The 16,426-nt window shown below is 35.7% G+C and overlaps 1 protein-coding gene across 3 annotated transcripts in view; it reads right to left on the reverse strand.

The window, feature by feature from the left end:
* The window catches only part of GULP1 (GULP PTB domain containing engulfment adaptor 1), a 269,420-nt gene that overhangs the window by 170,520 nt on the left and 82,474 nt on the right, over positions 1-16,426 (reverse strand). For 2 of the 3 annotated variants that reach the window (XM_049615355.1, XM_049615357.1), the window contains exon 2: positions 10,304-10,432. The gene's annotated coding sequence lies outside the window, so the exon portion shown is untranslated. Of the gene's footprint in view, positions 1-10,303; positions 10,589-16,426 lie in introns of those variants that run through there. The other variant, XM_049615356.1, reaches the window with a different exon arrangement.

Consider the following 16,426-nt stretch of genomic DNA (forward strand, 5'->3'; position numbering starts at 1 on the left):
TATTATGAGGCATTAATTACTCTGTGTTATCTCTTGGTAACTGTAAAAAAAGTAAATAATAGCCTAAAGATGGCTTGAGAGTTTTAATTGCAACTTCATATCATCCAGTATGTGTTAATGGAATAGTTGTTTAATATTCTGAAACTGGGTGGGAAAGAAAAGAACATGCAAATATATTCTGTTCTCACAGCACGACCTTCGGATATAATAAAGTAGATTTAATATTAAAGCTCTAACTTTGCATTCCAGAAATCTAAATACCACTTCAGTCTTACAGAAATTAGTAAAATCTCCACAGAAATGTTGTCTAATCACCTTATATAAAATGACCTGGGATTACTGATGACAACTTACATAAAAGGATCTAGGTCCATGTTTTATTAAAATGCTCTTCACCAATATGGTTTTCAAAACCAAGTGAAAAATGTTTGCAATGTGCATATTTTTTCTACTTTTTGTTCAAAAGTAGTAATTTTTCTTCTGATTTATCAAATAGCTACTTAACCAAGCTGAGGATATACAATCCATATCCCCAGATATATTTCGAGGTATTTTAGGAAATACCTGCTCATGTGGTATAATTCTTTACTCACAACTCTTTTTTCTCCTATCTTTCCAAAGATACCCAATTCTTGAAATCAATTACTTATTTTTAGAAATACTATCCTACAAAAATTCTATTTCAGGTACAGCTTGTGTGCTAAAATTTACCCAAAAAACACGTTGTTTTGTTCTTTTTTTCCTGATTATAAAAGTAGTGTATGCTCATTGGACGCTCTAAACTTTAAAAGTAAGTTTTAAGTAATAAAATGAAAGTCACACAGAAATAGCCATTGCTAACACAGAAATCCATTTAGTTTGAGTATTTAGTATTAAAGGTAGCCAGATATATAGTGTTGAGATCTTACTATAGATACAGCAGTGTGTCCCCAGTCTGTTCTTCTCATTTTTGTTCTGTTTGCATTTTATAATGGTTTTTCCATATGCCATTAAGTATTCTTTCTCTTTTTTAATTGAAGCATAACTGAATATTATATTAGTTTCAGGTGTACAACATAGTGATTTGACATTTATATACATTACAAAATGCTCACCATAAGTGTAGTTACCATCCATTACCATACAAAGTTATTACAATATTATCGGTTCTATTCCCCATTCTGTACTTTATATCCACGCGATTTATTTTTTTATAACTGGAAGTTTGTACTTAACCTCCTTCACCTATTTTGCCCAGGTCCTGTATCCTCCTCCCCTCTAGCAACCACCAGTTTGTTCTCTGTATTTATGCAACCGTTTCTGGTTTGTTTGTTCATTTGTTTTGTTTTTTAGATTTTACACATAAGTGACATAGTAAGGTATTTGTCTTTCTCTGTTTGACTTATTTCACTTTACATAATACCCTCTAGATCCTTCCATGTTGTCATAAATGGTAAGTAAATATTATTTCTAAATGTCAGTATTTCACTCTGCATAATCCTCCTTTGTTGGATCTAGTAATAGGCTTAAAAAAAAGGTTTTTCAAATACACCCAGCAATTTCAGGTATCATTTATGTTCTCAGATTTCCTTCCTCAACAGGACCTGTCCCATATAGACAACTGTTTTTTGAACATACTCATTTAGAAGCACTACAGCAGTCAAAACTGAAAATATACAGGTGTGCCTGGATAGTTCAGTAGGTTAAGCATTGGTTTTGGTTCAGGTCATGATCTTACTCATGAGCACAGAGGCTGCTTGGGATTCGTTCTCTCCCTCTCCCTCTGCCCCTTGCCCACTCATGTGCGCCCATGCTCTCTCTCTTTCTCTCTCAAAATAAATAAATAAACATTTTTAAAAAAAAAAACCTGAAAATACACAAACTGAATCCATTAGTTTGTTCCCAGGTCTCTGTCCCTGTCTGTCTCTCTCTCTCTCTCTCTCTCTCTCTCTCTCACATTTCCAATCTCAGCACCTATAACCATCATCCACAGTCCTAGAAGCTAGGAGCCGGGCCATCATACTTTGCCTATAATTCATACAAAATCAATTCCTAGTGCTCAACATATCAGAATTACAGCAGAATTACAGTTATTTTCTTTCCTCCATTCCACCACCAGCATCTCCTTCACCAAGCCCCCATTATTTCAAACCCAGATTACTGCACAGTTGCCTCGCTGGCTTTTCTTTCTCCAGCATTGCTCAAACATTTCTCATCTCCACACTGCACCCCAAACGGTTCCTGTAAAATAGAAATCTGATGTGGTTGTTCACCTGCTTAGTTCCCTCTGGTAGTTCCCCACTATGTTCATGATAATGTCATATTCCTTACAAGCTCCCTTTTCACATGTCCCATTAACTTCCTTGCCATCATCTCTCCTCTTCACACCTTATCCAGCCCTGGGCATTTTTTGCTCCAGCTATACTGAACTGCTTTCAGTTCTTCTAATGAACTATGCTTTTTCATAAATGCTTGCAGGGTCCACTACATATCCGGTGCCTTCTGACTGAACATTCACCCTTAGTTTAGACATTATTTCCTTTCGGTAGCCTTCTCTGGTATACCCCAAGTATAGCCTCAGGGACCCCGCCAGGAATAGTATCCTATACCCTCCTACAGTGGTAAAATAGCATCTCTACAAAATTCATGTTCACTCAGAACTTCAACATTGATCTTCTTTGGAACTAGGGTCCTTGCAGATGTAATCAGAGATAAAATCATCCTGGATTTTAGGATGGACCCCAAATCCGACGACTGGTATATTTATAAGAAGAGAAGAGGAGAAGCACACCCAGAGACACACAGAGAGGAAGGCCACGTAGACAAGATGGAGCCAGAATTTATTTATGCTGCAACAAGTCCAGGAATACCAGGAGTCACCAGAAGCTAGAAACAAAGAAGAATCCTCTTCTAGAGTCTTTGCCGGGAGTTTGGCCCTACTGACACCTTGATTTCAGACTTCTAGTCTCTAGAATTGTTATTGTTTTAAACTGCCTAGTTTGTGGTTCTTTGTTATAGTAGTCCTAGGAATCTTATCTACTTTCTACCTTAAAATAATTGCAATATATGAATTGTCATATTTCTACATTTTAAAATGTTTATTTATTTATTTTAAGAGTGGGGGAGGGACAGAGAGAGAGAGAGAGAGAGAGAGAGAGAGAGAGTTGGGGGAGAGAGAGAATCCCAAGCAGGCTCCACACTGTCAGCACAGAGCCTGATGCGGGGCTCATTCTCATGAACTATGAGCCAAAAATCAAGAGTTGGAAGCTTAACCAACTGAACCATTCAGGTGCCCTTGAATTGTAGTATTTCAATTATCTCTAAACTATAAACTCTGTTTAAAGCAAGAACTAATTCTTTCAGTTTCATGTTCATTGCTAAGTATAGCAATTGACACATGACAGGCAATTAATAAACATATGCATAAAAGAATAAATAAATTTTTCATAATAGTAGATATCTACTGAAACCTCAGTAACGCTATTATTTATGTTCATTTTCCTTGCAAAATCTTTATTATTTGACCCATTAGACTCTGAAGAAGGGTTTTAGCAAATATCTATGGCTTTTACTGCCCTATATCTATGCCCCATCCTGGTCTCAAAACTTTGAGGTTCCTTTTGGAGCCTATCCTTTCCATGAGTACACAGTCTCCCGAGAATTGTTAATCAAGTGCTACGGTTGCTGGCAGAGGGCAAATAATTCAAACTCAGCCATGCAGACGCCCTTTGTGAATGTGGGAAGAATAGCACCGAAATGCAGGATTGGACCAGATTCAGCTGCCTGGCAGTCTGCTTCAGTCTCCTTCCACTTCCTGCTTTCTAGACCCCTGGAAAGGTTCTGGCTCCTCTCTCCTAAAAATGATTTTGTCTGATTACCTTCTGATTCTATGAACTAACTCCAATCCTTTCAGCAGACTGCCTTTTTTGCTTTAAGTACCCAGAACTCATTACTGTTACTTGCAGTCCAAGAACAGTAGTTGACAGACTCTTCAAATGTAGATGTGATTACTACTAAGTACAGATCACTTGTATAAATAGGTGTTCTGTCACAGATGGTCACCTGACCAAAACGTTTCCAGCTTAGATTGTCAGGCCACCTAACTGATGAACCATATAATTTAAAATTCATGATTTGCCAGCTTCCTTCTCTGAGGCAGCCATTTCCATTTCTTCATGCATTGCACATATTAATGTAAATCCTATTCTTCTCCTTCATTTATTCCTGTCTTTATGTATAAAAAATTATCCTTTTAAACACTTTTTTAAAATTGTTCACTGAACTAGATTTTCTCAATGTAAATCATGCCTTAAAAAGCAAATTAAAACATTTTATAAAGAATGTTACCCCTAAAGAAGTAAAAGCTTTGGTATAATATATGATACTCTTAAAACTGCAATTATTAGTTCACATTAAAAGGCCCATAGTTGACCACTCTGCAACACAGAGAACCAACATATTTGATAAACAACCACTTTGCTAGGTTTTACTATTCTATTCAAATAGCTATTAATTTATAAAGAAGCCATTCATTACAATTACAAATTACATAAATATACAGAACATTTTTTTTCCTTCAAGTTTCTTCATTAAATGAAAATTAATGTTATTATATGGGTAAAGATTAATTTGAAATCATTAATTATTGGCGCATAAGTATCATTTACATATATAGATAGACTGAACATCAACTTTAAACGTATAGCCAAAGATCAGTGGCAGCAAAATGGTTTTCTTCAATTTCTTCAATGGATTAAAGGTTATTTTCTTTTGTATTTTTAAATTCTGATAACCCATAATACATCTCCTGAATAGGATTTGAATTAGCTCTCCACTGAAGGATCTCCCTAGAGACTCTCTTCAGCTAAGAGTGCTTTCATCTTACTCATTACAATGGAAAGGGGCAGAAGAAATTCGACTTCTATTTCCTTTCTGCTACTTTCTTAACATTGCATTACCTATTTGTCATCCTTATTCTACCCCTCACTATCTTGAATGACTACATTATGTTCCTCACACTTTCTGCCTAATAGATTGTAATGTCCACGAGGATGTGTATTTTAATACTCCTAAAAACTTAAAACCACAATACACTCACATTTGAATCTTCATTTATGATCTCAAAACTAAACTTTCCCTTTCTGTCATGCTTTCTTGACTTTCTACTTCTGCACATTTACATCAAACATGCATTTGCCTTCACCCTACCATTAAATTTTCCAGTCCTGCTGCACGATCAGTCCATAATTTCCCTTTCTCTTTCATTTGTTTCCATCTTAAGCTAATCTGTCAGTTTAGCCATTTTATTGACGTTAGACCTCTTTTCTCTTCAACTCTTTCTTCTGTAACATTAGTTTACAAAAGATGAAGACCTATTCAGTCCTGGTCATGATATTAGACATTCTGCTAGTTGCAAAAACAACAAACAAATAAACACCTATTTGGTTCTCAGAGAAAGAGAATCCCAGACAATGGCAAGCAAAAATGAAAGGACACAATATATTTGGAAGTTTCTATATAATTTTATAGATCTACATAAGGAATGATTAAAGTGAAGCTTGAATTTTATAAAATCAAGATCCAGATCACAAGGGTGTCCTATTCCCTGAGAATGTTACATAAAGGAAGAGAACGGCATAATCCTATTTGGGTTTTCAAAAGCCTCTTTGCAGGGAAAGGTTTGCAGGGGAAAAGCTCAGAAACAGTTTGACTGCTTAGCAGTTATTCTGTTGGTTTCGAAGAAATAATAGAAGCCTGTAATCAGTAGAAGAGAAATTGCAAAGAAAGAGACAAGTGAGAAAAATTTAAGGAATAGAATGAAAAAGACTGGTTAATCATTGACAAGTCCTGGGTATTAACAAATAAAGAAGGAATTCAAATTGACTCTAAGTTTTCCAATTTGACTCTCCAAATGAATAGTAGTTCTAACTGGAGAGGTAGAAACTACAAAAAGAAAAAAAAGTCAGATTCTTGTTAAGAATATGAGACGATTACAATCTGTTATAACCTGTTATGGTGGGTCCATCTACATAGATACACCAAACAGATGGAAGTATCTAGAAATCTGATGGAATAGGCAACTTCTAAGATGGCTTCCAATAATCTCTGTCTCCTGGTGTTGATGTCCTTTTGTGATCCCCTGCCCCTGAATGCGGGCTGGACCTATGACTCACTTCCAAAATACAGAAAACTGCAGAAGTGGTAGTATATTAGTTTCCTGTGGCTGCCATGACAAATTACCACAAACTGGATGGCATGAAACAACAGAAATGGATTCTGTCAGAGTTTTGGAGGCCAGAACTGAAATCAAGGTGTCAGAAAGGCTACACTTCCTCTAAAGGCCCATAGGGAAGATACTGTTCCTTGCCTCTTCCAGTTTCTGGCAGCTCCAGGTGGTCCTTGACTTGTGGTTGCATCATACCAGTCATTGCCTCTGTCTTCACAGAGACTTCTCTCATAAGAACACATGTCCTTAGATTTAGGGCTCATCTAGTTAATCCAGGATGTTTGTACTCAAGATCCTTAGTTTAATTACATCTTCAAAGAATCTTTCCAAATAATGTCACATTCACAAGTACCACAGGTTAGGACTTGAACACATGTTTTTGGGGGCCATCATTCAACTCACTACACATGGGATGATACTTCCTACCATTGGTTGTAAAGGAATGTTGTTTCCATAGTCATGCTCACTTTTGCTTTCTCTTGTATTGCTTGTCCCAGGAAAAACTAGCTTCCATATGATGAGGCAGCTGAGTCTGGAAGTAGACTCTTCAGCCCCAGATGAACTCTGAAATGACTGTAGCTCCAGCTTGATAGCACGACTACAACATGATGAGCTACCTGGAGCCAGAGGTGCCAGCTAAACCGTGTCCATAAACTCTGAGACAACACATAAGCACTGTTTTAAGCTGCTAAGTTTTGATGTGATCTATCATACAGCAATAGAAAACTAATACGGAGCTCACAAAAATGTCTAAGCTGGGTCAACAATAATTAAGACAAGCCATGGAAATGATTCATTTTAGCATTTAAGAAATATTTATAAAGTATCCTCTATAAAACAAACATTGTGATGGGTTTTATTTAGATCTAAGTCTGTATCTGTAATGATAAAGGACGAACCAATCCTCAGGAATCTTATAGTCTCAGGGAATGACAGACAAGACCACAATGCATGGTATGACAGAAGAATGTAAACTGGGTTAAGAGGACATAGCACATAGAAGAAGGATCTCATCCAGGTTCCAAAAGTCCAAGGAGACTTCCTGGAGAAACTGAATTCTTAACTTCCACAAACTGACCTACCTATAAGTATAAATTAACAGAGTTCCCTTCCTTTCAACTTTCAGATTTTCAATGCAAAATTTAAGGCACCTCTAAGTGGTAAGGACACTTTCCATTACACTAAGACTCCTATAATAAATTTATCTAAGCTTTTAGGGCAAGAACATATATCTACTTCTGCTGCTGGAAAGGCTAAACCTAAATTATACACACAGTGGTTATGAATCTTTATTTCATATTTCATGTTTTGCTTGGTGTAACTGGTTTTTATTCTTATTGTCCTTGTACTTTCATTTTAAGGAAACTCAAATTACTTTTTTTTTTTAATTTTTTTTTTAACGTTTATTTATTTTTGAGACAGAGAGAGACACAGCATTAACGGGGGAGGGGCAGAGAGAGAGGGAGACACAGAATCGGAAGCAGGCTCCAGGCTCTGAGCCATCAGCCCAGAGCCCGACGTGGGGCTCGAACTCGCGGACCGCGAGATCGTGACCTGAGCTGAAGTCGGACGCTTAACCGACTGAGCCACCCAGGCGCCCCAACTCAAATTACTTTTAATAATTAAAACATGAATACTCAATTATATAAGGAATTACAATGAAAGCTATAAACAAAACACAGTGAGACAGGAGGACAGAAAAATCCTTGGTATTCAAAATCAAAACCAAACTTAGAATTTTACCAACACAAAAATCTCAGTTTTGCTAGTTTCCTTATTTCTGTTAATGCCATAACATGCTCCACTTGCCTAACATAAAAGACCCTCCCTTGAATCTCCCAGCACTCATACCACTGCCTTTTATTTTATATACTACTCTCGCTCTAGATAAGATTTCCATTGCTTCTTGTTTGAATCCTTGGAACGTTTAGAAACATTGATTCTTCGTGGGTAACCTTGCTCAGACTTGATATCTTTGGGAAAACCTTACCAGTTGATAACCTAGTACCTGCATCTCAACATAGTTAGCTACCAGCTAGTCTGTTTAAAAATGTAATTCAGGGGATCCTAAGTGATACAGTTGGTTGAATGTCTGACTCAATTTCGGCTCAGATCATGATCCCAGGGTCTTGAGATGAAGCCCCATGTCAGGCTCTGTGCTGAGTGTAGAGCCTCCTTAAGAGTCTCTCCCTCTCTCTCTCTCTGCCCATCTTCCCCCACTCTTGCTCTCATTCTCTCTTAAAATAAAAACTAATTAATTAATTAAAATGTGATTCAACTGTTACACTATCGTGGTGTATTATATTCATTTGCTGGTCATGGGTGTCTCATCCCCTACAGGATTAGCTCCTCAGGAATGAAGATTATGTCTTCATCTTTTTTTCTACAGTTCTTCAAGTTCCTCAAGTGCCTGGCAAATAGCAAGTGTTTAACAAATGCTGATGAAAATGAAAGGAAAAGTCTACGAATCATTCTCCCTTCCTTTGGGTTTGTTCTCCCTTCATTAGTCAGACATACATATCCTTTCTAGATTAAGCTTCTTAAAGGACTACATGGACCATCTCACTCCCTCATCATATAATGATGACATATAATGATGACATAAATTGTTCCCTCATCATATAATGATGACATATAAATTCCTAAGTATAGAAATCAAAATACAGAACATATTTCCCATCACTCTGCTATATCTACCTTATCTTTCCTATTTCCTGAATATCCCCCATTCTTTCTCAGCTGCGTATCTTGGCTCCAACTTGGCCCTCCATTTAAATGTTCACCCACCAAAGTTCTACCTACTCTAAAAAGCACAATTCAACTGGTCTCTCATTTGTGAAGTGTTCTTGGCACTTAGCACATCCTACTTGTACCTAAGGAACTGAAATATGCTTCTTATCTTGCCACATTTTATTAAATATAAAAGAGGCAAGAAATATTCTATATCTTCCTGTCCTGAATGGCTACCATCACCACCGCCATCAATAACAATAAAATATTCACAGTGCTTAGTACAATAATAAATTGTCAATAAATAACTAATTGAATAAAATATATTTGTTATAATTTCTAAAGATTGTATTTTTAGACAGTGTAGAAAAATTATACATACATAACATTCAATTTTCTTTTGGGATTAGTTATCTAAAGGATATATTGGCTGAGTATATGTGAGTAGAGGATACTACTGCTTAAAAGATAAACTTAGAATATTGACTTAATTTTGAATTTTTTCTCCAACACAAGCTAAGTTTAGTTAGGGAATTTCTTAGAATAAAAATATTTTAAGTCATGGATCAACAAACATTTTCAAAAATTGCTATTGAAAACTGTAACTCATTACTACCTTCTGGAGGTAAGTTCAGAAATAATAAAAAGCCTTTAAAATATTATAGCCTTTGGGCACCTGGGTGGCTCAGTCGGCTAAGCATCCCACACTTGATTTCGGCTCAGGTCATGATCTCACAGTTCATGAGCTCGAGCCCTGCATTGGGCCCTGCACTGACAAGCACAGAGCCTGCTTGAGATCCTCTGTCTCCCTCTCTCTCTGCCCCTCCCCTACTCTCTCTCTCTCAAAATAAATAAACTTTAAAAAATATATTTAAAAATATATATATTAGAGTCACTGAGCTAGTGATGCTAATTTTTGTAACTCTACTAATGCAAAATGAGTGATAAACATATCAATCTATCTATAAAGATACCATCTGATAATAAACACAATCTAAAAAATACTTTAAAATCATTTGTTTTTATTAGCAGATACAAAAAATGTGGAACATTCATATTTTCATAACAAAATAGGTTTGTTATAAAAATAATAAAGAAATTCAACAAAGAATATATATATTATCCCCACTTTGTTTAAAGGGAAAAACCAACACAAAGAATTAAATGATCTAGAACAAAATGATAACAGGAGTTACTTTTATAAAAACAGGCTCATTTGTGTTTTTACTTTTATTTTGCTTATGTATTTTACCACTTTCTGTAATAAAACTATCTTTTTCAATTTAGGCACAAAATAAAAACACTTGTTACAGTTTCAAATCTTTTTTTGACATGGTGTTAAGTATATAAACAATCACTTATTCTTACCTGAGTACGCTCGGATATAGTTGGAAGAATATGCAGCTGTTTGACTTTGAATAGTTTCAATCATATAGTTGCCATCTGAGTTCTTCAGTCACTTTCTCTCCTATGTATATCAGATGGAATCACATATGACTAAAAATAAAATTAAAATTGGACTTAGTAGATTTAATCAATAATTATATTTATATGTGTTTTAATTTAGATGTTATAATACATATTCTAAAATTCTAAGTATGTTTCTTGTGGAAGTTCAAGAAAGTTACCTAAAAACAAAAACAAAAACAAAAACAAAAAAATGGGGGTTGCCTGGGTGGCTCAGTCAGTTAGGCAACCAATTCTTGATTTTGGCTAAGGTCTTGATCTCATGGTTTGTGAGTTCAAGCCCCACATGGGGCTCCCAGCTGACTGTGTAGAGCCTGCTTGGGATTCTCTCTTTCCCTCTCTCTCTGCCCTTCCCCTGTTCACGTGTGTGTGCGCGTGAGCGCGCGCACACTCTCTCTCTCTAACTCTCTCTTTCAAAATATATAAATAAACTTTAAAAAAAATAACAATGGTAAAGTGGACATTTTTTTTTAAAAGGTAGAGTAACAGATTGCTAGATAAGATCAAATGCCCAAATTGCTAGATAATAGGTTGAGTGTTTTAACTCATGAATATGTTACTATCAAAGCACAGTGATGGTAGGTTGACAATACACCCCTCCTCCCTTAGGCTGCACAGCTAGCCCCAGCTATGGCCTTCACTTATCAGCTAATTAGATTAACCAAGAGCACACTCTGTCCCTGATTAAGAAGTTGAAACAGAATTTTAGAAAGCACTGATCTATTTTAACTTTCATTCCACTTCAACTGCCATGGAGAAGCTTTTAGAGAACTTATCCTATTCATTCTCATACTCAACTAGAACAGACAGCAGCTGATTAAGATTTTTACATTTTTATTCCAACAGATGAAAGGAAAAGTCTCTCCAGATGCAACAGAAATTATGTCTTCCCTTAATTTGGTCAACAAATATACCTCTGATATAAATTCAAATACTAGCAAAAATATTCACAATATAGTATCTCTTCTTGCTAAAACAACTTTTTGTTTTGTTTTAGCAAAAATACAAAAACGTATCTCACTCTTTTGTACTGCTTCCCCCCGTAACTTGGATACAGACCATGTAAAGCCAAATCTGTATTTTTGACTTTTTCAAATTATAGACTAAAGACACATCTCAAACACTTTATTTCTGCCTCTCTGTATCTAAGCCATGTGAATATTCTCAACACTATCTTTTTTCCTCTTAACTACAATTTTATTTAGAATTCTATTTGTTGACTCCATTCCTTTTCATTTTCTAATATAACTTTAGAAACAAAGAAAGGATCTTAATTTAGGTAGCCCTGGAGGCAAACTCTGAGGTAATAATTCAAGTAAATAAGTTTGTTTGGGAGATGCTAAAGGAATGGGATTATAGACAGATCGTCAACAACACCTACCACAAAAGACAACAATTGTACAATTTGAATTAAAATATGAGCATGGTATATTTTAAGGCCATATATACGTATTCCATAGTATTAGTGGAAAAAAAGTATCTATCCAATGATGCTATTATTTATTAAACCATATGGTATTCTCAAAGCATTTACTGAATCTTAGGGTATATGCAGGATACAATTCATTTACTCTTTCCTCAAAATGTAAAGGATCCATTATCGACCTCCAGCTTTAGAATTCACACATGACACAACTAAAAGTTAACCATGAAACTATGTCATGATTTCCAAAGCGACTGACTAGATCATTTTTCTTTTTTGTCTTGGGAAGGAAGAAAAGGGGACACAAAATTAGTTCTTTTGGAGTATAATCATAATGTATTTATTTTGAGCAAATATTGGCCTTATGAAAATAAGTAAGAAAGAAATCACCCAAGATAACATAAGTAACCAGATGGCTCAAAAAAATCTCATTCCAAAATATTATACAAAGTAAACATTTTCCTTAAAACGGTTAATTCAATTTAACAGCCCCACAGCTTGTATTTCTTTCTAAGATTGACTGAAATCTAGTCTTACTGCGGAAATGTTTTCAGCCTAGAATATTTTATGCAATGTGACAGAATGAAAAAGAGCACTAAAATATCCACATCAAAAAACAAGAATGAACTTGTGTCTACTTTTATCTGTCTTCTTGCAAGAAAATGACATATATTCTGAAGTGGATCTATTGTTCTATGTCTGATGTGATTAAACTTGTGCAGATAAAGAGCATTTAAAAATATCCTTGCAAAAAATGAGATGTACTTACGAGTTGTTCTTTTGAACATATTTTTATTTTAAAATACAAAATCTTGTTTCTAATTTGAATGATTCTTAAAATTTTAGTATGAACATAATACACTCAATTTTATATTGTTTTGCTACCATTTATTGCATAGTGTCATGAAATATGAGGACGTATATGAAATTAAGTGAAGCAAACCATTTCTTCACCAGAACCTTCATTTTTCCCAACAGTATTAATTTAAGAAACTAACATTGCTAACTTTGCAATATGACTAGATGCTTCAATTTGTTAATACAACATGGTATCTTTAAATATTCCCTACACAATAAAACAAGTCAGTCTAACACATATTTCTACTTGTCATCAAATGAAATAGAAACCAGCATTATCATGCTCTTAAAACTGTTTCAAAATCATTTTGTTACTTATTTTTCTTTTTACAGCTAGCCCCAAGAATTTAGCAATATCTCAAAATAATTTGCAAAATGTTGCAAAAAAAAAAAAAAAGAGTTTTCCTGGATATTCATCTTTATCTTTTTGGGCATCTAAATTAAAATATACAAAATGAGTCCTTGGCCTCTGACTTCCTTTTTTCTTTGTCCTGTGATTTTTAATTAAGTAAATACTACAACTTTTATTTTAATTGTTCAAGCCAGAAATCTGGCATTTTTAATCACTCTTATTTTCTTTAATCACTCTTATATTATTTTCTTTATTTTGAAGCTAAATCAGAATAATTTCAATTCTACTTAATATGAAAGACTCCATTTTGTTTCTTCGCCCAGTGCACATCCGCACCAACCCACCAGCAGTCAACCATGATCAGTCTAACAAGTAATCTGGCAACATCACCCTCTGGAGAAAGTCCAAAGGACTTAGCATGCCTTAGCATCTTAGTCCGAATGTCTTAGAATCTTTTCTTAATGATGTCTTCACGACTGTTTTCACTCTAATGCCCCAGGCAAAGGGTACAAACATGGTAACTTGGGATTACTGTCATAGTGGCTTGAGGCAATCATTTCTTGTTTATACCAGTCTTTTCACTGAGGCAGTGGCATACATATATATATATAATCATAACCATACCCCTGTGCTCCAAAGAATGTAAAGCTGAAAAATTAGTTCATTAAACAAATATTCATTGAGCACCTACTGAATACCCAATTCTCTCAATCACTAGGGAGAAGAAAATAAGTCCACATCCTCCTTTGCATTTGTCAATTGATAAGGACTATGTTAATGGCAAGGTCAAGTGCTAAAGAAACATAGAGAATGTTTGGGAAAGTCCTCCTAAAAAAAGATGGAATCTGTGAACCTTCAGTTTAGAAGCTGTCCAGTGAAGAAGGTGGAAAAGCCACAGTTGGCAGAGGGAACATCATAAGCAAAGCCACAGGAATAAGAAAGAACATGCCACCTTCAAGGATAGGCAAGTGGTTAGGTATATATGACTTGAAAATAGAATGCTTATAGACTTGTTTTATGAGAAATTTTAGCAGTAAAGAAGGCCATATCAGGAAGACTTTTGAATGGCATGTTGTAAAATTTGGATTTTACCCTAAAGATGATAGTAGAACTATGATAAAACAGGGAAGTGGTGCAAGAAGATATGTATTTTAGGAAGATCATATGACAAAATCTGGCTCTCAGGAGACCATGAAAGAGAAAAAGGTGAGACAAAGAAATTCCTTCTTAGAAATCTATGTATACTGACGCGTCTGGGTGGCTCAGTCAGTTAAATGTCTGACTTCAGCTCAGGTCATGATCTCAGGGTTTGTGAGTTTGAGCCCCACATCAGGCTCTCTACTGTCAGCAACGAGCCCACTTTGAATCCTCAGTCCCCCTCTCTCTCTTCCCATCCCCCCCCCTTCCCCTGCTCGAGCTCTCTCTCCTTCTCTTAAAAATAAATAAACATTTTTTTAAAAATTTAAGAAAAAAAGATGGGGCGCCTGGGTGGCTCAGTCAGTTAAGTGGCCAACTTCGGCTCAGGTCATGATCTCACGGTCCGTGGGTTCGAGCCCCGCGTCGGGCTCTGTGCCGACAGCTCAGAGCCTGGAGCCTGTTTCCGATTCTGTGTCTCCCTCTCTCTCTGCCCCTCCCCCGTTCATGCTCTGTCTCTCTCTCTATCAAAAATAAATAAACATTAAAATAAATAAATAAATAAATAAATAAATAAATAAATAAAATAAAAATTTAAGAAAAAAAAGAAATCTATATATATTTGTTAAATGGTAATGCAAAACAGAAACAGACTCCAGGCAATCATATTTGTAAGATGTAAAACTGGAATGGTGCTTGAGGTTTAATTTATGTAGAAACAGCAAGACCAAGATAACTCTGATCCTGGACTTTCCTATTCTCAGAGATGTCAGTCTGGACCACGAATTCACATCACCTGTTATTGTTGCATGTGCATTTTAAGTTCCCCTATCCTCAGCTCTCATTATGGAACGAAAAAAGTGACAGAAGATGACACATGACAAACTATTTCAGAATTAATAACAATTTCAAATTTGCCAATTTAAAAACAAATTCAACCTAGTTCTTTCCTCTGCATTTGACATAAAACTTTTAGAGGTGCTTTGAAGCTGTCATCAGCAGGACATTTTCCTAATTAGAAGAAGTAGGAGAACAATTATCAAGTCATTCACCCTTTCTGGTGAAGTGAGTGGAACACCCACATCAAGTTTCCATGAAACTTTTGGTTATTATATTTTTCAGTCTAAATAAGTTAAGGTAGAACATTTGCTCCTTTTTAACATTAACTTTTCACAAACTCTGATCTCTCAAATATTAAGAACCTTTTATGGAAAAAACACAGCCCAAGAAACAAGATGGATCCAAAACAGTGACAACAGGTCACAGGTTAAAAATTCATGACTTGGGGTGCCTGGGTGACTCAGCTGGGTTAAGTGTCCAACTCTTGATTTTGGCTCAGGTCATGATCCCACCACGGTTTTGGGATGGAGCCCCATGTTGAACTTTGTACTGAGCTTGGAGCCTGCTTAAGATTCTCTCTCTCTCTCTCTCTCTCTCTCTCTCTCTCTCTCTCCCTTTCCCTCCCTCCCTCCCTCCCTCCCTCCCTCCCTCTGCCTCCTCCCCAGCTGGTACTCTCACCCTCTCTCTAAAATTAAAAAAAAAATAATAAATAAAAAATCATGACTTGAGTTAATGAATGATGTATGACAGATGGAGTGAAATTCATATCAGGAGAGAAAGTTTTTTTTTTTTTTTTTTTTTTTTTTAATGCAATGGGAATTCCAAGAATAAAATAAACTTGACTTGGGAAAGGGATAGAAATCTGAGCAATGTTTGAATGAATGAGGAAAAAAGAAGAGCAAGGAAGCCGGACCAAAAACAAGAGAGAAAGTTACTCTCTCTCAATCAGTAATCAAAAGTTCTCGGATTTACTCGGTTTGGGCCAATCAGTGACATGTACATCCGTAACCAATTACAGGGGGTATAGAATCACTGATTAGCTTAGGCCAACCAGAGTGCATTCCTGAAGATACAGATATGGTCAATTCTCCTAAAGCACATGACTACTCCACATGATGAAGGTGAGTTACACCAAGGAAACCTGGTCTATTACAAACACAGTGGTGGGGAAATTAATGAATAAACACGAACTACACTTCACATGAACTTAGAAAGAAATAAATGAGATATTGCATACACAGCAGTAATCATATGTCTGGCACATAAAAATAGGACTTAGTAATTCACAATAATTATTATTACTTTTGCTGAACTGTTTAGAAATTCTGTTCTTTGATATTACAAATAAAACTGCGATACATACCTTTGTACATAAATATGTGTGTTCATCTCAAATTATTGCTTCATTATGACTTCC

Source organism: Panthera uncia (genome assembly GCF_023721935.1).
Source record: "Panthera uncia isolate 11264 chromosome C1 unlocalized genomic scaffold, Puncia_PCG_1.0 HiC_scaffold_3, whole genome shotgun sequence".
Classification (NCBI taxonomy): Eukaryota; Metazoa; Chordata; class Mammalia; order Carnivora; family Felidae; genus Panthera; species Panthera uncia.